Source organism: Equus asinus, unplaced genomic scaffold, assembly GCF_041296235.1.
Source record: "Equus asinus isolate D_3611 breed Donkey unplaced genomic scaffold, EquAss-T2T_v2 contig_217, whole genome shotgun sequence".
Taxonomy (NCBI): Eukaryota; Metazoa; Chordata; class Mammalia; order Perissodactyla; family Equidae; genus Equus; species Equus asinus.
This window is the reverse complement of record NW_027224869.1, coordinates 90001-111239: the sequence shown is the minus strand read 5'-3', so window position 1 is coordinate 111239 and position 21239 is coordinate 90001.

The following is a 21239-nucleotide window of genomic DNA, read 5'->3' as shown; positions in this document are numbered from 1 at the left end:
GCCCTGACGCCAGGCCCATCGGAATGAATGGGCCTGACCTCCCCTCCCCCCTCCCCCCTCCCCCCTCCCAGGCTGGCGACTCGGCAGTGGAAGGCTAGGGGTTTCTTCCGAAATGGTGAACCGGCCCCCTTGTCCACAGGAAAACCACACACGGGTACAGCCTAGGCCGGATCTCAGGGTACAGCCTAGGCCGGATCTCAGGCCAAGTCGTCAGGGTGGCAAGATGATGGCGGATGAGAGGAAACTTGTTCTGGGACCGCACCGCCCCCCCCCCCATCGCCTCTCTGGCTGAGAAGAGGGCTGGGGAGCGGTGAGGGTCAGGGGGAGAGTGGGGGCGGGGCCGGGACAGGGACCACCGGGCAGTAGGACGGGAGTAGCCCTGAGGCCTGCCTGCCTGCTTCCTTCCCTGCCGGCGCAGGGCTGAGAGAGGCACGGGGCACGCTGGCTCCTGCCCCTTCACTCATTCGGGAAGCCTCCTGTTGTTGCTCCTGAGGTGCCGGCTGCGGTGACAGACAGAGCAAAACTCCTCTCTCTGTCTATTTCTTCAAAGGCCCGAGTCTGAGCTACGACAGATTCCCCTGTGGCTCAACCCGCAACCTCCCATCCTGCCAGACCAGACCCCTTGTCTAAAAACCTCCACTGGAGGAGCTCTTCCACCTGACTCGGAAAGGAAACACCAGCCCCGCCTCAGCCTCACACCCACCACCACCACCACCACCCGCCCCCCCCCCCGCCCCACTCTCCTCCGGACCCAGATACCTAACAGAGGGAACAAAAATCCAAAAATCCTGCTGCTCTCCTTCTACCACCTCCACTTCAGAAGAGTCAGTCTCCCCCGAACACCTCAGACTCTGTGACTTCCCGCGGCCTCCCTTTCCCCGTCCCCATTCTCTCCCCGGACGGGCCCCATCTTACACTTGAACGACAGCTCCACCGCTCGGGGCAGCTGGACACGATGTCCCAAAGTGGCCCGGACGGTAGCCTGGTCGATTCCAAAGGACCCACGCACGCAGTCGGCCATAAACGTGGTGTGGAGATCGTGGACGTTTGCGGGCCTCTGATGAAATCGCTGCTCCGGGGACCCCGGCGTCTAGGACCCGTCTTCTCCGTGTTCTTCACACCGTTGCTCCTGGGCCGGTTATTCTCTTCCCTCTCACTGACCTTAACGTTTTGTCTCTGCCATTGAATTTTGACTGTGCGAATGTGACTTGCCGCTGTAGGGCTGCGTGGATCTCTCAGGCATCCTGCTGTGCCGTGCGGGGGGGGGGGGAATCCTTGGTGGGTGGGTCGATAGACGTCCCTTTGGTTGTGCCCTGGAGGGGAGAGACAGAGGGGACGACTCAATCCACCACGAACGCTGATGTCGCTCCGATAAACCTGTAGCGGTGATTCTAGTTTATGGCCCGTGTCCTGAAAATAACTTCCCGAAGGGCCAGCCCGGCGGCACAGCGGTTAAGTTCGCACGTTCCGTTTTGTCAGCCAGGGGTTCGCAGGTTCGGATCCAGGGTGCGGACGTGGCGCCGCTTGGCGAGCCACGCTGTGGTCAGCGTCCCGCCTATCAAGGGGAGGGGGATGGGCACGGATGTTAGCTCAGGACCACTCTCCCGGGGCAAAAAGAGGAGAATTGGCAGCAGGTGTCAGCTCGGGGCTCGTCTTCCTCGAAAAATAAATTAATTAAATTAATAAAAACAACTTCCCAAACCTCTCTGATAACTTGAAGCTTTGAAGTTTTGCGAGGTGAAATCAGGTGATAAAAAAGTCCACGGACAGGGGCGGCCCCGTGGCCGAGTGGTTAAGTTCACAAGCTCCCCTTCGGCGGCCCAGGGTTTTGCCGGTTCAGATCCCGGGCACGGCACGGACACGGCACCGCTCGTCGGGCCGTGTGGAGGCGGCGTCCCACATGCCACAACTGGAAGGGCCCTCAACTAAGATAGACAACTATGTCATGGGGGGGATTGGGGGAGAAAAATCGGGAGGGGGGAAAAAAAAAACAAAAACGGAAGATTGGCAACAGGCGTTAGCTCTGTGAGGGCCGATCTTCCTCACCCAAAAACTAAAGTGAGATGAAATCAAATAAAGCGAAGGAAAAGATAAACCTATGAAATCCCATGTTTCTAAAAGTGGCCAAGTGTTTAGACATTGGCCAAGCGACGGAATGCTCATGGGAAGGACAGTTCCTAATTGCTGGCTTCTTAGTTTTCACCAAAATTAAGGTTCGTGAGGGTTAAAAAATCTACTTAACAAATGCGATGAAAGCCACTAGGCCGGCCCGGTGGCGCGCTGGTTAAGTGTGCCTGTTCCGCTTCGCCGGCCCGGGGTTCGCCAGTTCGGATCCCGGGGGTGGACGTGGCACCGCTGGGCGAGCCACGTGGTGGTAGGCGTCCCACATATGAAATAGAGGAAGATGGGCACGGAGGTGAGCTCAGGGCCAGCCTTCCTCGGCAAAAAGAGGAGGATTGGCAGCAGTTAGCTCAGGGCTCATCGTCCTCAAAACAAAACAAAACAAAACAAAAAGCCACTAAAAGTGAATATGGGAAACATCTTTGTGTTCAAGGAAAGTGAGATGGCTGCCTTCAGGCAAGAGGGCCTAAAAAGTAAAGATCGTTTTGTCTGTGAAAAGGTGATCAAAGTTTCACGGGGAAAATAATCTGAGAAAAAGGCCTGTTCGTGGTCAAGTGGCCTAAAATTGGAACGAGTGGACAGATAGAAATGGCGAGCGATAGGATCTATGGGAGTCTATGAGGAAGCCATTGGGTGTCGGCCTAATTCGGCCTGACAGTGTTTTTCGAAAAGGGCCTGACGTGGCCGTCGAGCACGCATCGCATCGTAGATCCGCTTTACACATTTCCTACGGCAAGAACCAATGCCCTTAAGGGAAAGGAGCAGCTTCCCCGTGCTCGGGCCTTTCCTTAAGGAGAGGCATCTTTCCTTAGGCTAGGAGCGGATGGTTGCGCTCACCTTTGACCATCCGGCTCCCCTGTGACCACCCAGGCCCAGACAACAGACCTGCCACCCAGCAGTGTCTGTCGATCGCTGTGCCGACAGAGCAGTCTCGCGACTATCATCCAAGGGACCTTTCGATCCTATGTGAAACGTCCTCTCTGGGGGTCTAGAAGCACTCTGTACACCCCACTTCCCGGGCACCCTCTCTTCCTTCGGGAAGAAAGGCCCCGGGCCACAGTCCTCACATTTTAGCTCAGAATAAACGCACCCCGATTTTCACGGATAGATTGGTTCCGGATTATTTCCGTCGACAGAATGGAATCAAGTCAATGAGTTTCAAGATCGGAGGGAAGCTGATGCAAAATCAGAATTTGTTTTTCTCACTCCCGAAAGGATACTTTTCTCTAACTTCTAGTCTCCTCCTGATAAAGACATTGGAAAATGTTTCTCTTGACCTCTGAGGGAATCGACACCAAAGACAGAGATCCTCCATTTTGTCAGAATGATTTCCTAGGCCTCCAATGGAGGAGGCCTCCCTCGGACGGGAGCTCAGCTTTTGTTTTGCAACAGTTTTCCTCTCTCTGCTTGCCTTTAACATCTCCTTTCCCGTTCTTCTTTTTTGGAAGGGAAATACGTGCACCGCTGGGGAAAAAAAAAAAAAAAGAATTTTCTAAATGACCAAAGAAGATCTACGACTGTTGTTATTTTGGTTTCACGGAGCAGTTCCACGTCCACATTTACTCCATTTTAAACACCCACACACACTCACAGCACGGCGCTGTGAGGATGTCCCGGGGAACTCGATTTGTGGAGGGAATGGCTGTGAGGTCTCTGCCCCCCAACCCCCACCATTTGGGTGCTTCTGCTTGTTGATGAGGACGGGAAGCCCTGCTGAAATCCATATTCTTATCACCACACGTGCATCTGCACCCATGCTCCCCCCCCGTGTGTCGTCTTTGGGCTTTGCTGTGGCCCCGTGCGGAGGGAGACCTGTTTTGTGTTGTAAACTTTTCCGCGGCCAAGCGGCTCGGTCCTTTCCTCTACGACTTGTGGGCTCTGTCTGTCCGTCTGCCTTAGAGAGACCCTCTGGGCCGGAAGTGACAGGCTGCACACAATTCCTGACAGACTGCGGACAATTCCTCCGTCGTCACGGTCCTTCTCTGATGACGTGCATGGTTTCGGTTTGACAGCGACCCCCACCCCCCACCCCGCCGTGATTTTCTAAGTCCTCCCGGGAGCCCGGGAAGTGCTCGGGCCGCTCCGGGAAGCGGGGGCCGGCAGCCCCGGCCTGCCCCGTGGCATCTCCGGGGACTTTTCCACCTCTGTCCGCGTCAGCCAGCCGGCAGCCCCGCGCCCGGCCCGGCCCAGAAGTCACGTGGGGAGTCTGTCCCCTTCCTGGCAAGCCCACCCACCCCACCCCCCTCCCCGCCGATTTTCCAACACCTCCTTCTGCGCCCAGGGTTGCCCTGTGCTGCCTGGGAGCTCCGAGGTGGACACCCTGGGGCCTCACGTGGTGACCTCCCGGCCGCCCCAAGCGGGCCCAGAGAGAAAGAGAGAGAGAGAGAGACAGAGAGAGACAGAGACAGAGACAGAGACAGAGAGAGACAGAGACAGAGACAGAGACAGAGACAGAGACAGAGAGAGACCTGACCCGGCGGTGGGCTCAGGCTGTGCACTCTCGCTGGCTGGTGACCCGGTTCCCTCCCGCTGACCCCTCCGCGCCGGTCGTTGGGCGCCATCTGGCGGCCGCTTTTACAGAGTGGCCCTCCTCCGGAGCCCCGGCGACATGAGCAAGGGATGGGACTCGCAGGACGTCTGTGTGGTTTCCAGTGTGGGGCTGTGTGGAACAGAGCTGCTAAGAACATTCATGCCCCGGATTCTGTGTGAATGAACAGGAACGTGGCCGCAGCCCCCACCCCGCCCCCCGCCCCAGCCCCCGGGAGTGGTGGGAGTGGTGCCCTCCAGACCACCCTCGGGTTGGATGCCTCCCTCCCTGGAAGGACTCACGGGACTCCACAAAAGCTGACTTCCTGGAGGTCCAGCGGAGACCCCCAAGGCCCAAGGCCCCCCCCCCCCCCCACCCACCCACCACAGATCACTGTGGAAGCCTTAACGACCCAAGGCTCCAGCTACATACAGACGCTCTTAGGAGGCAAGATACACCAAAGGCTTATGTAGGTTGCCACTTTCGGTGGTGGTTTCCGCGGCGTGTCAGTTTTGGAACCCGCCACGCCCTTTTTCACAGAGGCCATACCGTTTCCCTTCACCACCAGTGAGGCGTGAGTGACTGACTTGGCTTCTCCGCGACCTGACTAGCAGTTTGATCCTGTTCCGGTATTTGGAAGAAGGCAGTCTCACCCATGTGTCCCCACAATGTCTCCCTCTAATTTTCTCACTTGCTTTTCCAGGGAACAGCTCACATCTTTTCATGCGCTTATCGGTCATCCATGCGTACCTCCTCCACCCCAGGTGAAAGTGCCTGCTCTGTCTATTGGTCTTCCATTCTTTTTGTATTTTTCAGTGTTGATTTCCCCCGGGTCTCCACTCCATTGTGGGTTTTGTTTTTTGTTTTTTGTTTTTTGTTTTTTTTTTTTGCTTAAAGATTGTCACCTGAGCTAGGCACTGTTGCGCTGCTTCCTCAGTTTCAGAGGGTACCTTTTTCAGGGTTGCTTTTTGACCGGGTCTCCTCGCCATTGTATTTTTTTATTTTTTTTTTTTTGCTTAAAGATTGCCACCTGAGCTAGCCTCTGTTGCCCATCTTCTTCGGTTTCAGAGGGTAGATTTCTCAGTGTTGCTTTTTCGCCAGCTCTCCACGCCCTTGCGTCTTTTTTTTTTCTGCTTGAAGGCTGCAACCTGAGCTAGCTTCTTTTGCCCATGTTCCTCAGTTTCAGAGGGTGGATTTCTCCGTGTTGCTTTTTCCACAGGTCTCCACACCCTTGTGTGTTTCTTTGGCTTAACGATGGCCACCTGAGGTAGCCTCTGTTGCCCATCTTCGTCCGTTTCAGAGGGTGGATTTCTCAGTGTTGCCTTTTCGCCAGCTCCCCACGCCCTTGTGTGTTTCTTTTGCTTAAAGATTGTCACCTGAGCTAGGCACTGTTGCCCTGCTTCCTCAGTTTCAGAGGGTACCTTTTTCAGGGTTGCTTTTTCACCGGGTCTCCTCGCCATTGTATTTTTTTATCTTATTTTTTTTGCTTAAAGATTGCCACCTGAGCTAGCCTCTGTTGCGCTTCTTTCTCAGTTCTAGAGGGTAGATTTCTCCGTGTTGCTTTTTCCCCAGGTCTCCACGCACTTCCTTTTATTTTTCCTTAAAAATTGCCACCTGAGCTAGCCTCTGTTGCCCATCTTCGTCGGTTTCAGAGGGTAGATTTCTCACTGTTGCTTTTTTGCCAGGTCTGCACGCCCATGTGTTTTTTTTCTGCTTAAAGGTTGCAACCTGAGCTAGCTTCTTTTGCCCATGTTCGTCAGTTTCAGAGGGTGGATTTCTCCGTGTTGCTTTTTCCCCAGGTCTCCACACCCTTGTGTGTTTCTTTGGCTTAACGATTGCCACCTGAGGTAGCCTCTGTTGCCCATCTTCCTCAGTTTCAGAGGGTGGATTTCTGAATGTTGCTTTTTCCCCAGGTCTCCACGCCCTTGTGTGTTTCTTTTGCTTAAAGATTGCCACCTGAAGCCAGCCTCTCTTGCCCATCTTCCTCAGTTTCAGAGGGTAGATATTTCAGGGTTGCTTTTTCCCCAGGTCTCCACGCCTTTGGGTTTTGTTTTTGCTTAACGATTGCCACCTGAGCTAGCCTCTGTTGCCCATCTTCGTCCGTTTCAGAGGGTGGATTTCTCAGTGTTGCCTTTTCCCCAGGTCTCCACGCCCTTGTGTGTTTCTTTTGCTTAAAGATTGCCACCTGAGCTAGCCTCTCTTGCCCATGTTCCTCAGTTTCAGAGGGTAGATATTTCAGGGTTGCTTTGTCCCCAGGGCTCCACGCCTTTGTGCTTTGTTTTTGCTTAAGGATTGCCACCTGAGGTAGCCTCTCTTGCCCATCTTCCTCAGTTTCAGAGGGTGGATTTCTCCGTGTTGCTTTTTCCCCAGGTCTCCACGCCCTTGTGTGTTTCTTTTGCTTAAAGATTGCCACCTGAGCTAGCCTCTGTTGCCCATCTTCGTCCGTTTCAGAGGGTGGATTTCTCAGTGTTGCCTTTTCGCCAGCTCCCCACGCCCTTGTGTGTTTCTTTTGCTTAAAGATTGTCACCTGAGCTAGGCACTGTTGCCCTGCTTCCTCAGTTTCAGAGGGTACCTTTTTCAGGGTTGCTTTTTGACCGGGTCTCCTCGCCATTGTATTTTTTTATTTTATTTTTTTTGCTTAAAGATTGCCACCTGAGCTAGCCTCTGTTGCGCTTCTTTCTCAGTTCTAGAGGGTAGATTTCTCCGTGTTGCTTTTTCCCCAGGTCTCCACGCACTTCCTTTTATTTTTCCTTAAAAATTGCCACCTGAGCTAGCCTCTGTTGTCGATCTTCGTCGGTTTCAGAGGGTAGATTTCTCACTGTTGCTTTTTTGCCAGGTCTGCACGCCCTTGTGTTTTTTTTCTGCTTAAAGGTTGCAACCTGAGCTAGCTTCTTTTGCCCATGTTCCTCAGTTTCAGAGGGTGGATTTCTCCGTGTTGCTTTTTCCCCAGGCCTCCACGCCCTTGTGTGTTTCTTTTGCTTAACGATTGCCACCTGAGCTAGCCTCTGTTGCCCATCTTCGTCCGTTTCAGAGGGTGGATTTCTCAGTGTTGCCTTTTCCCCAGCTCCCCACGCCCTTGTGTGTTTCTTTTGCTTAAAGATTGCCACCTGAAGCCAGCCTCTCTTGCCCATCTTCCTCAGTTTCAGAGGGTAGATATTTCAGGGTTGCTTTTTCCCCAGGTCTCCACGCCTTTGGGTTTTGTTTTTGCTTAACGAGTGCCACCTGAGCTAGCCTCTCTTGCCCATGTTCCTCAGTTTCAGAGGGTAGATATTTCAGGGTTGCTTTGTCCCCAGGGCTCCACGCCTTTGTGCTTTGTTTTTGCTTAAGGATTGCCACCTGAGGTAGCCTCTCTTGCCCATCTTCCTCAGTTTCAGAGGGTGGATTTCTCCGTGTTGCTTTTTCCCCAGGTCTCCACGCCCTTGTGTGTTTCTTTTGCTTAAAGATTGCCACCTGAGCTAGCCTCTGTTGCCCATCTTCGTCCGTTTCAGAGGGTGGATTTCTCAGTGTTGCCTTTTCGCCAGCTCCCCACGCCCTTGTGTGTTTCTTTTGCTTAAAGATTGTCACCTGAGCTAGGCACTGTTGCCCTGCTTCCTCAGTTTCAGAGGGTACCTTTTTCAGGGTTGCTTTTTGACCGGGTCTCCTCGCCATTGTATTTTTTTATTTTATTTTTTTTGCTTAAAGATTGCCACCTGAGCTAGCCTCTGTTGCGCTTCTTTCTCAGTTCTAGAGGGTAGATTTCTCCGTGTTGCTTTTTCCCCAGGTCTCCACGCACTTCCTTTTATTTTTCCTTAAAAATTGCCACCTGAGCTAGCCTCTGTTGTCGATCTTCGTCGGTTTCAGAGGGTAGATTTCTCACTGTTGCTTTTTTGCCAGGTCTGCACGCCCTTGTGTTTTTTTTCTGCTTAAAGGTTGCAACCTGAGCTAGCTTCTTTTGCCCATGTTCCTCAGTTTCAGAGGGTGGATTTCTCCGTGTTGCTTTTTCCCCAGGCCTCCACGCCCTTGTGTGTTTCTTTTGCTTAACGATTGCCACCTGAGCTAGCCTCTGTTGCCCATCTTCGTCCGTTTCAGAGGGTGGATTTCTCAGTGTTGCCTTTTCCCCAGCTCCCCACGCCCTTGTGTGTTTCTTTTGCTTAAAGATTGCCACCTGAAGCCAGCCTCTCTTGCCCATCTTCCTCAGTTTCAGAGGGTAGATATTTCAGGGTTGCTTTTTCCCCAGGTCTCCACGCCTTTGGGTTTTGTTTTTGCTTAACGAGTGCCACCTGAGCTAGCCTCTCTTGCCCATCTTCCTGAGTTTCAGAGGGTCGATATCTCCGTGTTGCTGTTTCCCCAGGTCTCCACGCCCTTGTGTGTTTCTTTTGCTTAACGTTTGCCACCTGAAGCCAGCCTCTCTTGCCCATCTTCCTCAGTTTCAGAGGGTAGATATTTCAGGGTTGCTTTTTCCCCAGGTCTCCACGCCTTTGTGTTTTGTTTTTGCTTAAAGATTGCCACCTGAGCTAGCCTCTCTTGCCCATGTTCCTCAGTTTCAGAGGGTAGATATTTCAGGGTTGCTTTGTCCCCAGGGCTCCACGCCTTTGTGCTTTGTTTTTGCTTAAGGATTGCCACCTGAGGTAGCCTCTCTTGCCCATCTTCCTCAGTTTCAGAGGGTGGATTTCTCCGTGTTGCTTTTTCCCCAGGTCTCCACGCCCTTGTGTGTTTCTTTTGCTTAAAGATTGCCACCTGAGCTAGCCTCTGTTGCCCATCTTCGTCCGTTTCAGAGGGTGGATTTCTCAGTGTTGCCTTTTCGCCAGCTCCCCACGCCCTTGTGTGTTTCTTTTGCTTAAAGATTGTCACCTGAGCTAGGCACTGTTGCCCTGCTTCCTCAGTTTCAGAGGGTACCTTTTTCAGGGTTGCTTTTTGACCGGGTCTCCTCGCCATTGTATTTTTTTATCTTATTTTTTTTGCTTAAAGATTGCCACCTGAGCTAGCCTCTGTTGCCCATCTTCGTCCGTTTCAGAGGGTGGATTTCTCAGTGTTGCCTTTTCGCCAGCTCCCCACGCCCTTGTGTGTTTCTTTTGCTTAAAGATTGTCACCTGATCTAGGCACTGTTGCCCTGCTTCCTCAGTTTCAGAGGGTACCTTTTTCAGGGTTGCTTTTTGACCGGGTCTCCTCGCCATTGTATTTTTTTATTTTATTTTTTTTGCTTAAAGATTGCCACCTGAGCTAGCCTCTGTTGCGCTTCTTTCTCAGGTCTAGAGGGTAGATTTCTCCGTGTTGCTTTTTCCCCAGGTCTCCACGCACTTCCTTTTATTTTTCCTTAAAAATTGCCACCTGAGCTAGCCTCTGTTGTCGATCTTCGTCGGTTTCAGAGGGTAGATATCTCACTGTTGCTTTTTTGCCAGGTCTGCACGCCCTTGTGTTTTTTTTCTGCTTAAAGGTTGCAACCTGAGCTAGCTTCTTTTGCCCATGTTCCTCAGTTTCAGAGGGTGGATTTCTCCGTGTTGCTTTTTCCCCAGGCCTCCACGCCCTTGTGTGTTTCTTTTGCTTAACGATTGCCACCTGAGCTAGCCTCTGTTGCCCATCTCTGTCCGTTTCAGAGGGTGGATTTCTCAGTGTTGCCTTTTCCCCAGCTCCCCACGCCCTTGTGTGTTTCTTTTGCTTAAAGATTGCCACCTGAAGCCAGCCTCTCTTGCCCATCTTCCTCAGTTTCAGAGGGTAGATATTTCAGGGTTGCTTTTTCCCCAGGTCTCCACGCCTTTGGGTTTTGTTTTTGCTTAACGATTGCCACCTGAGCTAGCCTCTCTTGCCCATCTTCCTGAGTTTCAGAGGGTCGATATCTCCGTGTTGCTGTTTCCCCAGGTCTCCACGCCCTTGTGTGTTTCTTTTGCTTAACGTTTGCCACCTGAAGCCAGCCTCTCTTGCCCATCTTCCTCAGTTTCAGAGGGTAGATATTTCAGGGTTGCTTTTTCCCCAGGTCTCCACGCCTTTGTGTTTTGTTTTTGCTTAACGATTGCCACCTGAGCTAGCCTCTCTTGCCCATGTTCCTCAGTTTCAGAGGGTAGATATTTCAGGGTTGCTTTGTCCCCAGGGCTCCACGCCTTTGTGCTTTGTTTTTGCTTAAGGATTGCCACCTGAGGTAGCCTCTCTTGCCCATCTTCCTCAGTTTCAGAGGGTGGATTTCTCCGTGTTGCTTTTTCCCCAGGTCTCCACGCCCTTGTGTGTTTCTTTTGCTTAAAGATTGCCACCTGAGCTAGCCTCTGTTGCCCATCTTCGTCCGTTTCAGAGGGTGGATTTCTCAGTGTTGCCTTTTCGCCAGCTCCCCACGCCCTTGTGTGTTTCTTTTGCTTAAAGATTGTCACCTGAGCTAGGCACTGTTGCCCTGCTTCCTCAGTTTCAGAGGGTACCTTTTTCAGGGTTGCTTTTTGACCGGGTCTCCTCGCCATTGTATTTTTTTATCTTATTTTTTTTGCTTAAAGATTGCCACCTGAGCTAGCCTCTGTTGCGCTTCTTTCTCAGTTCTAGAGGGTAGATTTCTCCGTGTTGCTTTTTCCCCAGGTCTCCACGCACTTCCTTTTATTTTTCCTTAAAAATTGCCACCTGAGCTAGCCTCTGTTGTCCATCTTCGTCGGTTTCAGAGGGTAGATTTCTCACTGTTGCTTTTTTGCCAGGTCTGCACGCCCTTGTGTTTTTTTTCTGCTTAAAGGTTGCAACCTGAGCTAGCTTCTTTTGCCCATGTTCGTCAGTTTCAGAGGGTGGATTTCTCCGTGTTGCTTTTTCCCCAGGCCTCCACGCCCTTGTGTGTTTCTTTTGCTTAAAGATTGCCACCTGAAGCCAGCCTCTCTTGCCCATCTTCCTCAGTTTCAGAGGGTAGATATTTCAGGGTTGCTTTTTCCCCAGGTCTCCACGCCTTAGTGTTTTGTTTTTGCTTAACGATTGCCACCTGAGCTAGCCTCTCTTGCCCATGTTCCTCAGTTTCAGAGGGTAGATATTTCAGGGTTGCTTTGTCCCCAGGGCTCCACGCCTTTGTGCTTTGTTTTTGCTTAAGGATTGCCACCTGAGGTAGCCTCTCTTGCCCATCTTCCTCAGTTTCAGAGGGTGGATTTCTCCGTGTTGCTTTTTCCCCAGGTCTCCACGCCCTTGTGTGTTTCTTTTGCTTAAAGATTGCCACCTGAGCTAGCCTCTGTTGCCCATCTTCGTCCGTTTCAGAGGGTGGATTTCTCAGTGTTGCCTTTTCGCCAGCTCCCCACGCCCTTGTGTGTTTCTTTTGCTTAAAGATTGTCACCTGAGCTAGGCACTGTTGCCCTGCTTCCTCAGTTTCAGAGGGTACCTTTTTCAGGGTTGCTTTTTGACCGGGTCTCCTCGCCATTGTATTTTTTTATCTTATTTTTTTTGCTTAAAGATTGCCACCTGAGCTAGCCTCTGTTGCGCTTCTTTCTCAGTTCTAGAGGGTAGATTTCTCCGTGTTGCTTTTTCCCCAGGTCTCCACGCACTTCCTTTTATTTTTCCTTAAAAATTGCCACCTGAGCTAGCCTCTGTTGTCCATCTTCGTCGGTTTCAGAGGGTAGATTTCTCACTGTTGCTTTTTTGCCAGGTCTGCACGCCCTTGTGTTTTTTTTCTGCTTAAAGGTTGCAACCTGAGCTAGCTTCTTTTGCCCATGTTCGTCAGTTTCAGAGGGTGGATTTCTCCGTGTTGCTTTTTCCCCAGGTCTCCACGCCCTTGTGTGTTTCTTTTGCTTAAAGATTGCCACCTGAGCTAGCCTCTGTTGCCCATCTTCGTCCGTTTCAGAGGGTGGATTTCTCAGTGTTGCCTTTTCGCCAGCTCCCCACGCCCTTGTGTGTTTCTTTTGCTTAAAGATTGTCACCTGAGCTAGGCACTGTTGCCCTGCTTCCTCAGTTTCAGAGGGTACCTTTTTCAGGGTTGCTTTTTGACCGGGTCTCCTCGCCATTGTATTTTTTTATTTTATTTTTTTTGCTTAAAGATTGCCACCTGAGCTAGCCTCTGTTGCGCTTCTTTCTCAGTTCTAGAGGGTAGATTTCTCCGTGTTGCTTTTTCCCCAGGTCTCCACGCACTTCCTTTTATTTTTCCTTAAAAATTGCCACCTGAGCTAGCCTCTGTTGTCCATCTTCGTCGGTTTCAGAGGGTAGATTTCTCACTGTTGCTTTTTTGCCAGGTCTGCACGCCCTTGTGTTTTTTTTCTGCTTAAAGGTTGCAACCTGAGCTAGCTTCTTTTGCCCATGTCCCTCAGTTTCAGAGGGTGGATTTCTCCGTGTTGCTTTTTCCCCAGGCCTCCACGCCCTTGTGTGTTTCTTTTGCTTAAAGATTGCCACCTGAAGCCAGCCTCTCTTGCCCATCTTCCTCAGTTTCAGAGGGTAGATATTTCAGGGTTGCTTTTTCCCCAGGTCTCCACGCCTTTGTGTTTTGTTTTTGCTTAACGATTGCCACCTGAGCTAGCCTCTCTTGCCCATGTTCCTCAGTTTCAGAGGGTAGATATTTCAGGGTTGCTTTGTCCCCAGGGCTCCACGCCTTTGTGCTTTGTTTTTGCTTAAGGATTGCCACCTGAGGTAGCCTCTCTTGCCCATCTTCCTCAGTTTCAGAGGGTGGATTTCTCCGTGTTGCTTTTTCCCCAGGTCTCCACGCCCTTGTGTGTTTCTTTTGCTTAAAGATTGCCACCTGAGCTAGCCTCTGTTGCCCATCTTCGTCCGTTTCAGAGGGTGGATTTCTCAGTGTTGCCTTTTCGCCAGCTCCCCACGCCCTTGTGTGTTTCTTTTGCTTAAAGATTGTCACCTGAGCTAGGCACTGTTGCCCTGCTTCCTCAGTTTCAGAGGGTACCTTTTTCAGGGTTGCTTTTTGACCGGGTCTCCTCGCCATTGTATTTTTTTATCTTATTTTTTTTGCTTAAAGATTGCCACCTGAGCTAGCCTCTGTTGCGCTTCTTTCTCAGTTCTAGAGGGTAGATTTCTCCGTGTTGCTTTTTCCCCAGGTCTCCACGCACTTCCTTTTATTTTTCCTTAAAAATTGCCACCTGAGCTAGCCTCTGTTGTCCATCTTCGTCGGTTTCAGAGGGTAGATTTCTCACTGTTGCTTTTTTGCCAGGTCTGCACGCCCTTGTGTTTTTTTTCTGCTTAAAGGTTGCAACCTGAGCTAGCTTCTTTTGCCCATGTCCCTCAGTTTCAGAGGGTGGATTTCTCCGTGTTGCTTTTTCCCCAGGCCTCCACGCCCTTGTGTGTTTCTTTTGCTTAAAGATTGCCACCTGAAGCCAGCCTCTCTTGCCCATCTTCCTCAGTTTCAGAGGGTAGATATTTCAGGGTTGCTTTTTCCCCAGGTCTCCACGCCTTTGTGTTTTGTTTTTGCTTAACGATTGCCACCTGAGCTAGCCTCTCTTGCCCATGTTCCTCAGTTTCAGAGGGTAGATATTTCAGGGTTGCTTTGTCCCCAGGGCTCCACGCCTTTGTGCTTTGTTTTTGCTTAAGGATTGCCACCTGAGGTAGCCTCTCTTGCCCATCTTCCTCAGTTTCAGAGGGTGGATTTCTCCGTGTTGCTTTTTCCCCAGGTCTCCACGCCCTTGTGTGTTTCTTTTGCTTAAAGATTGCCACCTGAGCTAGCCTCTGTTGCCCATCTTCGTCCGTTTCAGAGGGTGGATTTCTCAGTGTTGCCTTTTCGCCAGCTCCCCACGCCCTTGTGTGTTTCTTTTGCTTAAAGATTGTCACCTGAGCTAGGCACTGTTGCCCTGCTTCCTCAGTTTCAGAGGGTACCTTTTTCAGGGTTGCTTTTTGACCGGGTCTCCTCGCCATTGTATTTTTTTATCTTATTTTTTTTGCTTAAAGATTGCCACCTGAGCTAGCCTCTGTTGCGCTTCTTTCTCAGTTCTAGAGGGTAGATTTCTCCGTGTTGCTTTTTCCCCAGGTCTCCACGCACTTCCTTTTATTTTTCCTTAAAAATTGCCACCTGAGCTAGCCTCTGTTGTCCATCTTCGTCGGTTTCAGAGGGTAGATTTCTCACTGTTGCTTTTTTGCCAGGTCTGCACGCCCTTGTGTTTTTTTTCTGCTTAAAGGTTGCAACCTGAGCTAGCTTCTTTTGCCCATGTTCGTCAGTTTCAGAGGGTGGATTTCTCCGTGTTGCTTTTTCCCCAGGTCTCCACGCCCTTGTGTGTTTCTTTTGCTTAAAGATTGCCACCTGAGCTAGCCTCTGTTGCCCATCTTCGTCCGTTTCAGAGGGTGGATTTCTCAGTGTTGCCTTTTCGCCAGCTCCCCACGCCCTTGTGTGTTTCTTTTGCTTAAAGATTGTCACCTGAGCTAGGCACTGTTGCCCTGCTTCCTCAGTTTCAGAGGGTACCTTTTTCAGGGTTGCTTTTTGACCGGGTCTCCTCGCCATTGTATTTTTTTATTTTATTTTTTTTGCTTAAAGATTGCCACCTGAGCTAGCCTCTGTTGCGCTTCTTTCTCAGTTCTAGAGGGTAGATTTCTCCGTGTTGCTTTTTCCCCAGGTCTCCACGCACTTCCTTTTATTTTTCCTTAAAAATTGCCACCTGAGCTAGCCTCTGTTGTCCATCTTCGTCGGTTTCAGAGGGTAGATTTCTCACTGTTGCTTTTTTGCCAGGTCTGCACGCCCTTGTGTTTTTTTTCTGCTTAAAGGTTGCAACCTGAGCTAGCTTCTTTTGCCCATGTCCCTCAGTTTCAGAGGGTGGATTTCTCCGTGTTGCTTTTTCCCCAGGCCTCCACGCCCTTGTGTGTTTCTTTTGCTTAAAGATTGCCACCTGAAGCCAGCCTCTCTTGCCCATCTTCCTCAGTTTCAGAGGGTAGATATTTCAGGGTTGCTTTTTCCCCAGGTCTCCACGCCTTTGTGTTTTGTTTTTGCTTAACGATTGCCACCTGAGCTAGCCTCTCTTGCCCATGTTCCTCAGTTTCAGAGGGTAGATATTTCAGGGTTGCTTTGTCCCCAGGGCTCCACGCCTTTGTGCTTTGTTTTTGCTTAAGGATTGCCACCTGAGGTAGCCTCTCTTGACCATCTTCCTCAGTTTCAGAGGGTGGATTTCTCCGTGTTGCTTTTTCCCCAGGTCTCCACGCCCTTGTGTGTTTCTTTTGCTTAACGATTGCCACCTGAGCTAGCCTCTGTTGCCCATCTTCGTCCGTTTCAGAGGGTGGATTTCTCAGTGTTGCCTTTTCGCCAGCTCCCCACGCCCTTGTGTGTTTCTTTTGCTTAAAGATTGTCACCTGAGCTAGGCACTGTTGCCCTGCTTCCTCAGTTTCAGAGGGTACCTTTTTCAGGGTTGCTTTTTGACCGGGTCTCCTCGCCATTGTATTTTTTTATCTTATTTTTTTTGCTTAAAGATTGCCACCTGAGCTAGCCTCTGTTGCGCTTCTTTCTCAGTTCTAGAGGGTAGATTTCTCCGTGTTGCTTTTTCCCCAGGTCTCCACGCACTTCCTTTTATTTTTCCTTAAAAATTGCCACCTGAGCTAGCCTCTGTTGTCCATCTTCGTCGGTTTCAGAGGGTAGATTTCTCACTGTTGCTTTTTTGCCAGGTCTGCACGCCCTTGTGTTTTTTTTCTGCTTAAAGGTTGCAACCTGAGCTAGCTTCTTTTGCCCATGTCCCTCAGTTTCAGAGGGTGGATTTCTCCGTGTTGCTTTTTCCCCAGGCCTCCACGCCCTTGTGTGTTTCTTTTGCTTAAAGATTGCCACCTGAAGCCAGCCTCTCTTGCCCATCTTCCTCAGTTTCAGAGGGTAGATATTTCAGGGTTGCTTTTTCCCCAGGTCTCCACGCCTTTGTGTTTTGTTTTTGCTTAACGATTGCCACCTGAGCTAGCCTCTCTTGCCCATGTTCCTCAGTTTCAGAGGGTAGATATTTCAGGGTTGCTTTGTCCCCAGGGCTCCACGCCTTTGTGCTTTGTTTTTGCTTAAGGATTGCCACCTGAGGTAGCCTCTCTTGCCCATCTTCCTCAGTTTCAGAGGGTGGATTTCTCCGTGTTGCTTTTTCCCCAGGTCTCCACGCCCTTGTGTGTTTCTTTTGCTTAACGATTGCCACCTGAGCTAGCCTCTGTTGCCCATCTTCGTCCGTTTCAGAGGGTGGATTTCTCAGTGTTGCCTTTTCGCCAGCTCCCCACGCCCTTGTGTGTTTCTTTTGCTTAAAGATTGTCACCTGAGCTAGGCACTGTTGCCCTGCTTCCTCAGTTTCAGAGGGTACCTTTTTCAGGGTTGCTTTTTCACCGGGTCTCCTCGCCATTGTATTTTTTTATCTTATTTTTTTTGCTTAAAGATTGCCACCTGAGCTAGCCTCTGTTGCGCTTCTTTCTCAGTTCTAGAGGGTAGATTTCTCCGTGTTGCTTTTTCCCCAGGTCTCCACGCACTTCCTTTTATTTTTCCTTAAAAATTGCCACCTGAGCTAGCCTCTGTTGTCCATCTTCGTCGGTTTCAGAGGGTAGATTTCTCACTGTTGCTTTTTTGCCAGGTCTGCACGCCCTTGTGTTTTTTTTCTGCTTAAAGGTTGCAACCTGAGCTAGCTTCTTTTGCCCATGTTCGTCAGTTTCAGAGGGTGGATTTCTCCGTGTTGCTTTTTCCCCAGGTCTCCAGACCCTTGTGTGTTTCTTTGGCTTAACGATTGCCACCTGAGGTAGCCTCTGTTGCCCATCTTCCTCAGTTTCAGAGGGTGGATTTCTGAATGTTGCTTTTTCCCCAGGTCTCCACGCCCTTGTGTGTTTCTTTTGCTTAACGATTGCCACCTGAAGCCAGCCTCTCTTGCCCATCTTCCTCAGTTTCAGAGGGTAGATATTTCAGGGTTGCTTTTTCCCCAGGTCTCCACGCCTTTGGGTTTTGTTTTTGCTTAACGAGTGCCACCTGAGCTAGCCTCTCTTGCCCATGTTCCTCAGTTTCAGAGGGTAGATATTTCAGGGTTGCTTTGTCCCCAGGGCTCCACGCCTTTGTGCTTTGCTTTTGCTTAAGGATTGCCACCTGAGGTAGCCTCTCTTGCCCATCTTCCTCAGTTTCAGAGGGTGGATTTCTCCGTGTTGCTTTTTCCCCAGGTCTCCACGCCCTTGTGTGTTTCTTTTGCTTAACGATTGCCACCTGAGCTAGCCTCTGTTGCCCATCTTCGTCCGTTTCAGAGGGTGGATTTCTCAGTGTTGCCTTTTCGCCAGCTCCCCACGCCCTTGTGTGTTTCTTTTGCTTAAAGATTGTCACCTGAGCTAGGCACTGTTGCCCTGCTTCCTCAGTTTCAGAGGGTACCTTTTTCAGGGTTGCTTTTTGACCGGGTCTCCTCGCCATTGTATTTTTTTATTTTATTTTTTTTGCTTAAAGATTGCCACCTGAGCTAGCCTCTGTTGCGCTTCTTTCTCAGTTCTAGAGGGTAGATTTCTCCGTGTTGCTTTTTCCCCAGGTCTCCACGCACTTCCTTTCATTTTTCCTTAAAAATTGCCACCTGAGCTAGCCCCTGTTGCCCATCTTCGTCGGTTTCAGAGGGTAGATTTCTCAGTGTTGATTTTTCCCCATTTCTCCACGCCCTCGTGCTTTTTTTTTTTTATTTCCTTAAATGTCGGCGCCTGAGCTAGCTTCTTTTGCCCATCTTCGTCAGTTTCAGCGGGTAGACTCTCCGCCTGCCTTCGACAGGCCCTCTGGACTGGAAAGCTTTCCTCCTCCCGTCATCACGGTCCTTCTCGGATGACGTGCCTGGTTTCGGTTTGACCGTCCCCGCCCGCCCTGATTTTCTAAGTCCTCCCGGGAACCCCGGGGGCGCTCCAGCCGCTCCGGGAAGCGGCGGCCTCCCGGCCGCACCGGCCCAGCCCGGCCCGGGCCGCCCCCTGGCCTCTCTGGGGGGAACTCTCCCCTTCCCCTTCCCGGTGATCGCCCGAGAAACCTTTTCCGAGTCCCCCTCCTGCGGCTGGGGCTGCGCCTTGGCGGCCGGGAGCCCGCGGGCGGACGCCCCGGGGCCGCACTGGGCCGGGAGGCTGGGTCCGAGGGGGCTCCGGGACGGGATCGGGCGGCCCGGCGGCCCGGCTGTGCTCCCCGGCGGGCCCGCGCTCCGGCTCCGTCCCGCTGAGGCGGTCGTCGGTCGCCGGGTGCCACCTGGCGGCCGCTTTTATATCGTCTCTTTCCTCCGGAGCTCCGGCGACGCGGGCCAAGGGACGGGACTCGGCCGCGGTGACCGAGGCAGAGTCCCGGGAGGCCGGCGTCGCTGGCGGGATCTGGCCCGGTGGCGCCGGGGCGTGAGCGCGACGCCCGCTCGCCGGAGATTGGAGGTGCAGGCTACTGAGGGAGGTGGCTGTCGCCGCGCCGCCCGGTGCCGGCCGGGGTGTGGGGCCTCCCGGACGGGTCGACCAGCAGCCGCCGGTGCCCCTCCGTCCCCGGGAGGGGGTGGGGGGCCGCCGCGGGGGAACGGGCGAGGGAGCTCGTCCCGTGCCCGGCCGTCGTCCCGAGGGCGGCCCGGTGGTCGGGCCTTCCGCGTCGCCGATCCCCTTTCCGCGCCCCGCTCCGGAGGTGGGCGACCGGCCGGGGCCTTGCGGGGGAGGCCCGTGGAGGGCGCGACGGGCTCGGCCGCCGGGCTGGCCTTTTCCCCACTGGTCTTCCGAGTCGACCGGCTCTGGCGGTGGGGACCGGGCCCGGTCCTCGGATGCCTCCTCCTCCGTGGCAGTTTTTTTTTCCAAGTCCCGCCCTGGAGAAGAGCGTGGACCGGCCCCGGGAGCCCTCGAGGGCGGGCCGGGGAGGGCGTCCCCGGCCCGGACGCGTGCCCGGGGTGGGTCCGGGCCGTCGGACCGGACTTCTCTCTCCGAGTTTCGCGGGTCGCGTCTTTGTCCGGAGGCGGGAGGGGGCCGGCTCGAGGCGTAGGTGGAGCCCCGGCTGAGGGACGGGAGCCACGGTCCCGCCCCGGGCCCGGTCGCCGGAGGCGCCTCCGCGGAATTCTTTTCTAAGTCCTGACCCGGCGACTCAGAGGGAGGGACCGACCGGTCCCGGCCCGCGCGGGCGGCCCGGGGAGGCTGTCCCCGGCTCCCCCTGCCGCCACGCTTCTGGGGTCGACCAGATGGCCCCGGGAGCTCCGGGCCTGGTGGCGATGGGGTCGTGCTTGGGGTCTGGTGGCCGTGGCCGTGATCCAGGGGTTCCCCTGGTGATCCGTGGGTGGGCCCCGTCTCCGGGCGCGGCGATTCTTGCCCCCGAATGGGTGGTTTTGTGCCGCCAGATAAGTGCTGACACGCTCTGCTCGGGTGACAGTCGCCCGAGAGCTTCCGGGTGCCTGGATGCGTGTGCGGGGAGGGCTCCGGGCTCTGGCCGAGAACCGGACGCCCGTTTCCACCCCCGCCGCTTGAGCCGCCCGCTGGGGCCTGCGCGCCGGCTCTTGTGCGTTCCAGGCGCCCCCACGACCGTGGTGCCACCTCCGGTCTCTGGTACCCGAGGGCGGCGGGGTTAGGGGCGCGGGGTCCTCTACCACGTGCACTCCCTGCCGCCGGCACCCGGGTGCGGTCGCGACTTACCCCATCCCACCGGCTCCGTGCCAGTGCGTGTCAGGCGTTCTCGTCCTGGGGTCGTCGCCCGCGCTTGCTGGAGGAGGAGAGGGGTCGGTGAGGCTGAAGCAGGCTCCTCCGCTCGCTGTCCTCGCCGGCCTTCCCTTGCTCGGGGGTCCCTCGCGTTATGCTGCCGACCGATGTGGTGATGCTGTGCTCTCCCGGGCCGGGCCTAAGCCGTGCCAGACGAGGGACGGACGTTCATGGCGAACGGGACCGCTCTTCTCGCTCTGCCCGCGGGTCCCCTCGCCCGTTCTCCCCCGCTGCGAGTGGCGTGTGGGAGGCGGCAGGGGTGCGGAATCCGGCCCGACCTCGCTCCCCCGCCCCGTGCCTCGTGGCGTGGGCGGTGTCGGGGTCTCCGTGACGCGGCGGATGCTCTGCCTGTGCCTCTTGGCTGTGTCTCGCGGGCGGCCCTCCCCGCGGTGGGGCGGGCCGTGTTGCCGCCGTGCCGCGCGCCTTCCCGGGCGCGTGAGCGCGTTCCCCAGGCCGTTGGCGGTGCCCCTGGAGCGTTCCAGGTCGTCCCTCAGGCGCCCGAGGCCGAGTGGCGGTGTCGTTCCCTGTTCCCGTCGGCCTCCTCAGGTAACCACTGCGCTGGTGTGTCTGAGGAGCGGGGGGGTCGAGTCGGTAAGGGAGGCGTGCCCCTCGTCCCCCTCGGGGGGGACGGGTGCCTCGTCGCCCCCCACGGCGTGCCGTGTGGGGGCGGGCAGGCTCGGGCGCGTGCCCGCGCGTTCCCCTTGCTGGGGTTTCCCCGCGGGTGTGGGAGTGACCGTGGCGGGCCGAGCCAGCGGCGTGGCGCTGGCTCTTTGGTTGGGAGGTGCTGTTTGATCGGCACCTCCGTCCCAGTCTCTGCCTCCCTTGGTCTCTCGGCCTGAGGGGAGGCACTGACTTGGGAGCCGCACAGGGGCCTTGTAGATCCCTAGCTAAGCCCAGTGTGGCCAGAGATGGCGAGCCCGGGGCAGCGCGGGCTCGCGGCCCTGACCACGGACGCTCCGACTTGCTCTAGGCCTTACCTCTACCGCAGACCCCTCCTGCATTGCGTGGCCATGGTGTCTGTAAGCGCCTTGGTGGGCCCGATGGCGGACGATGGGCGGGGGCGACACGCCCTCGGTGAGAAAGCCTTCTCTAGCGATCC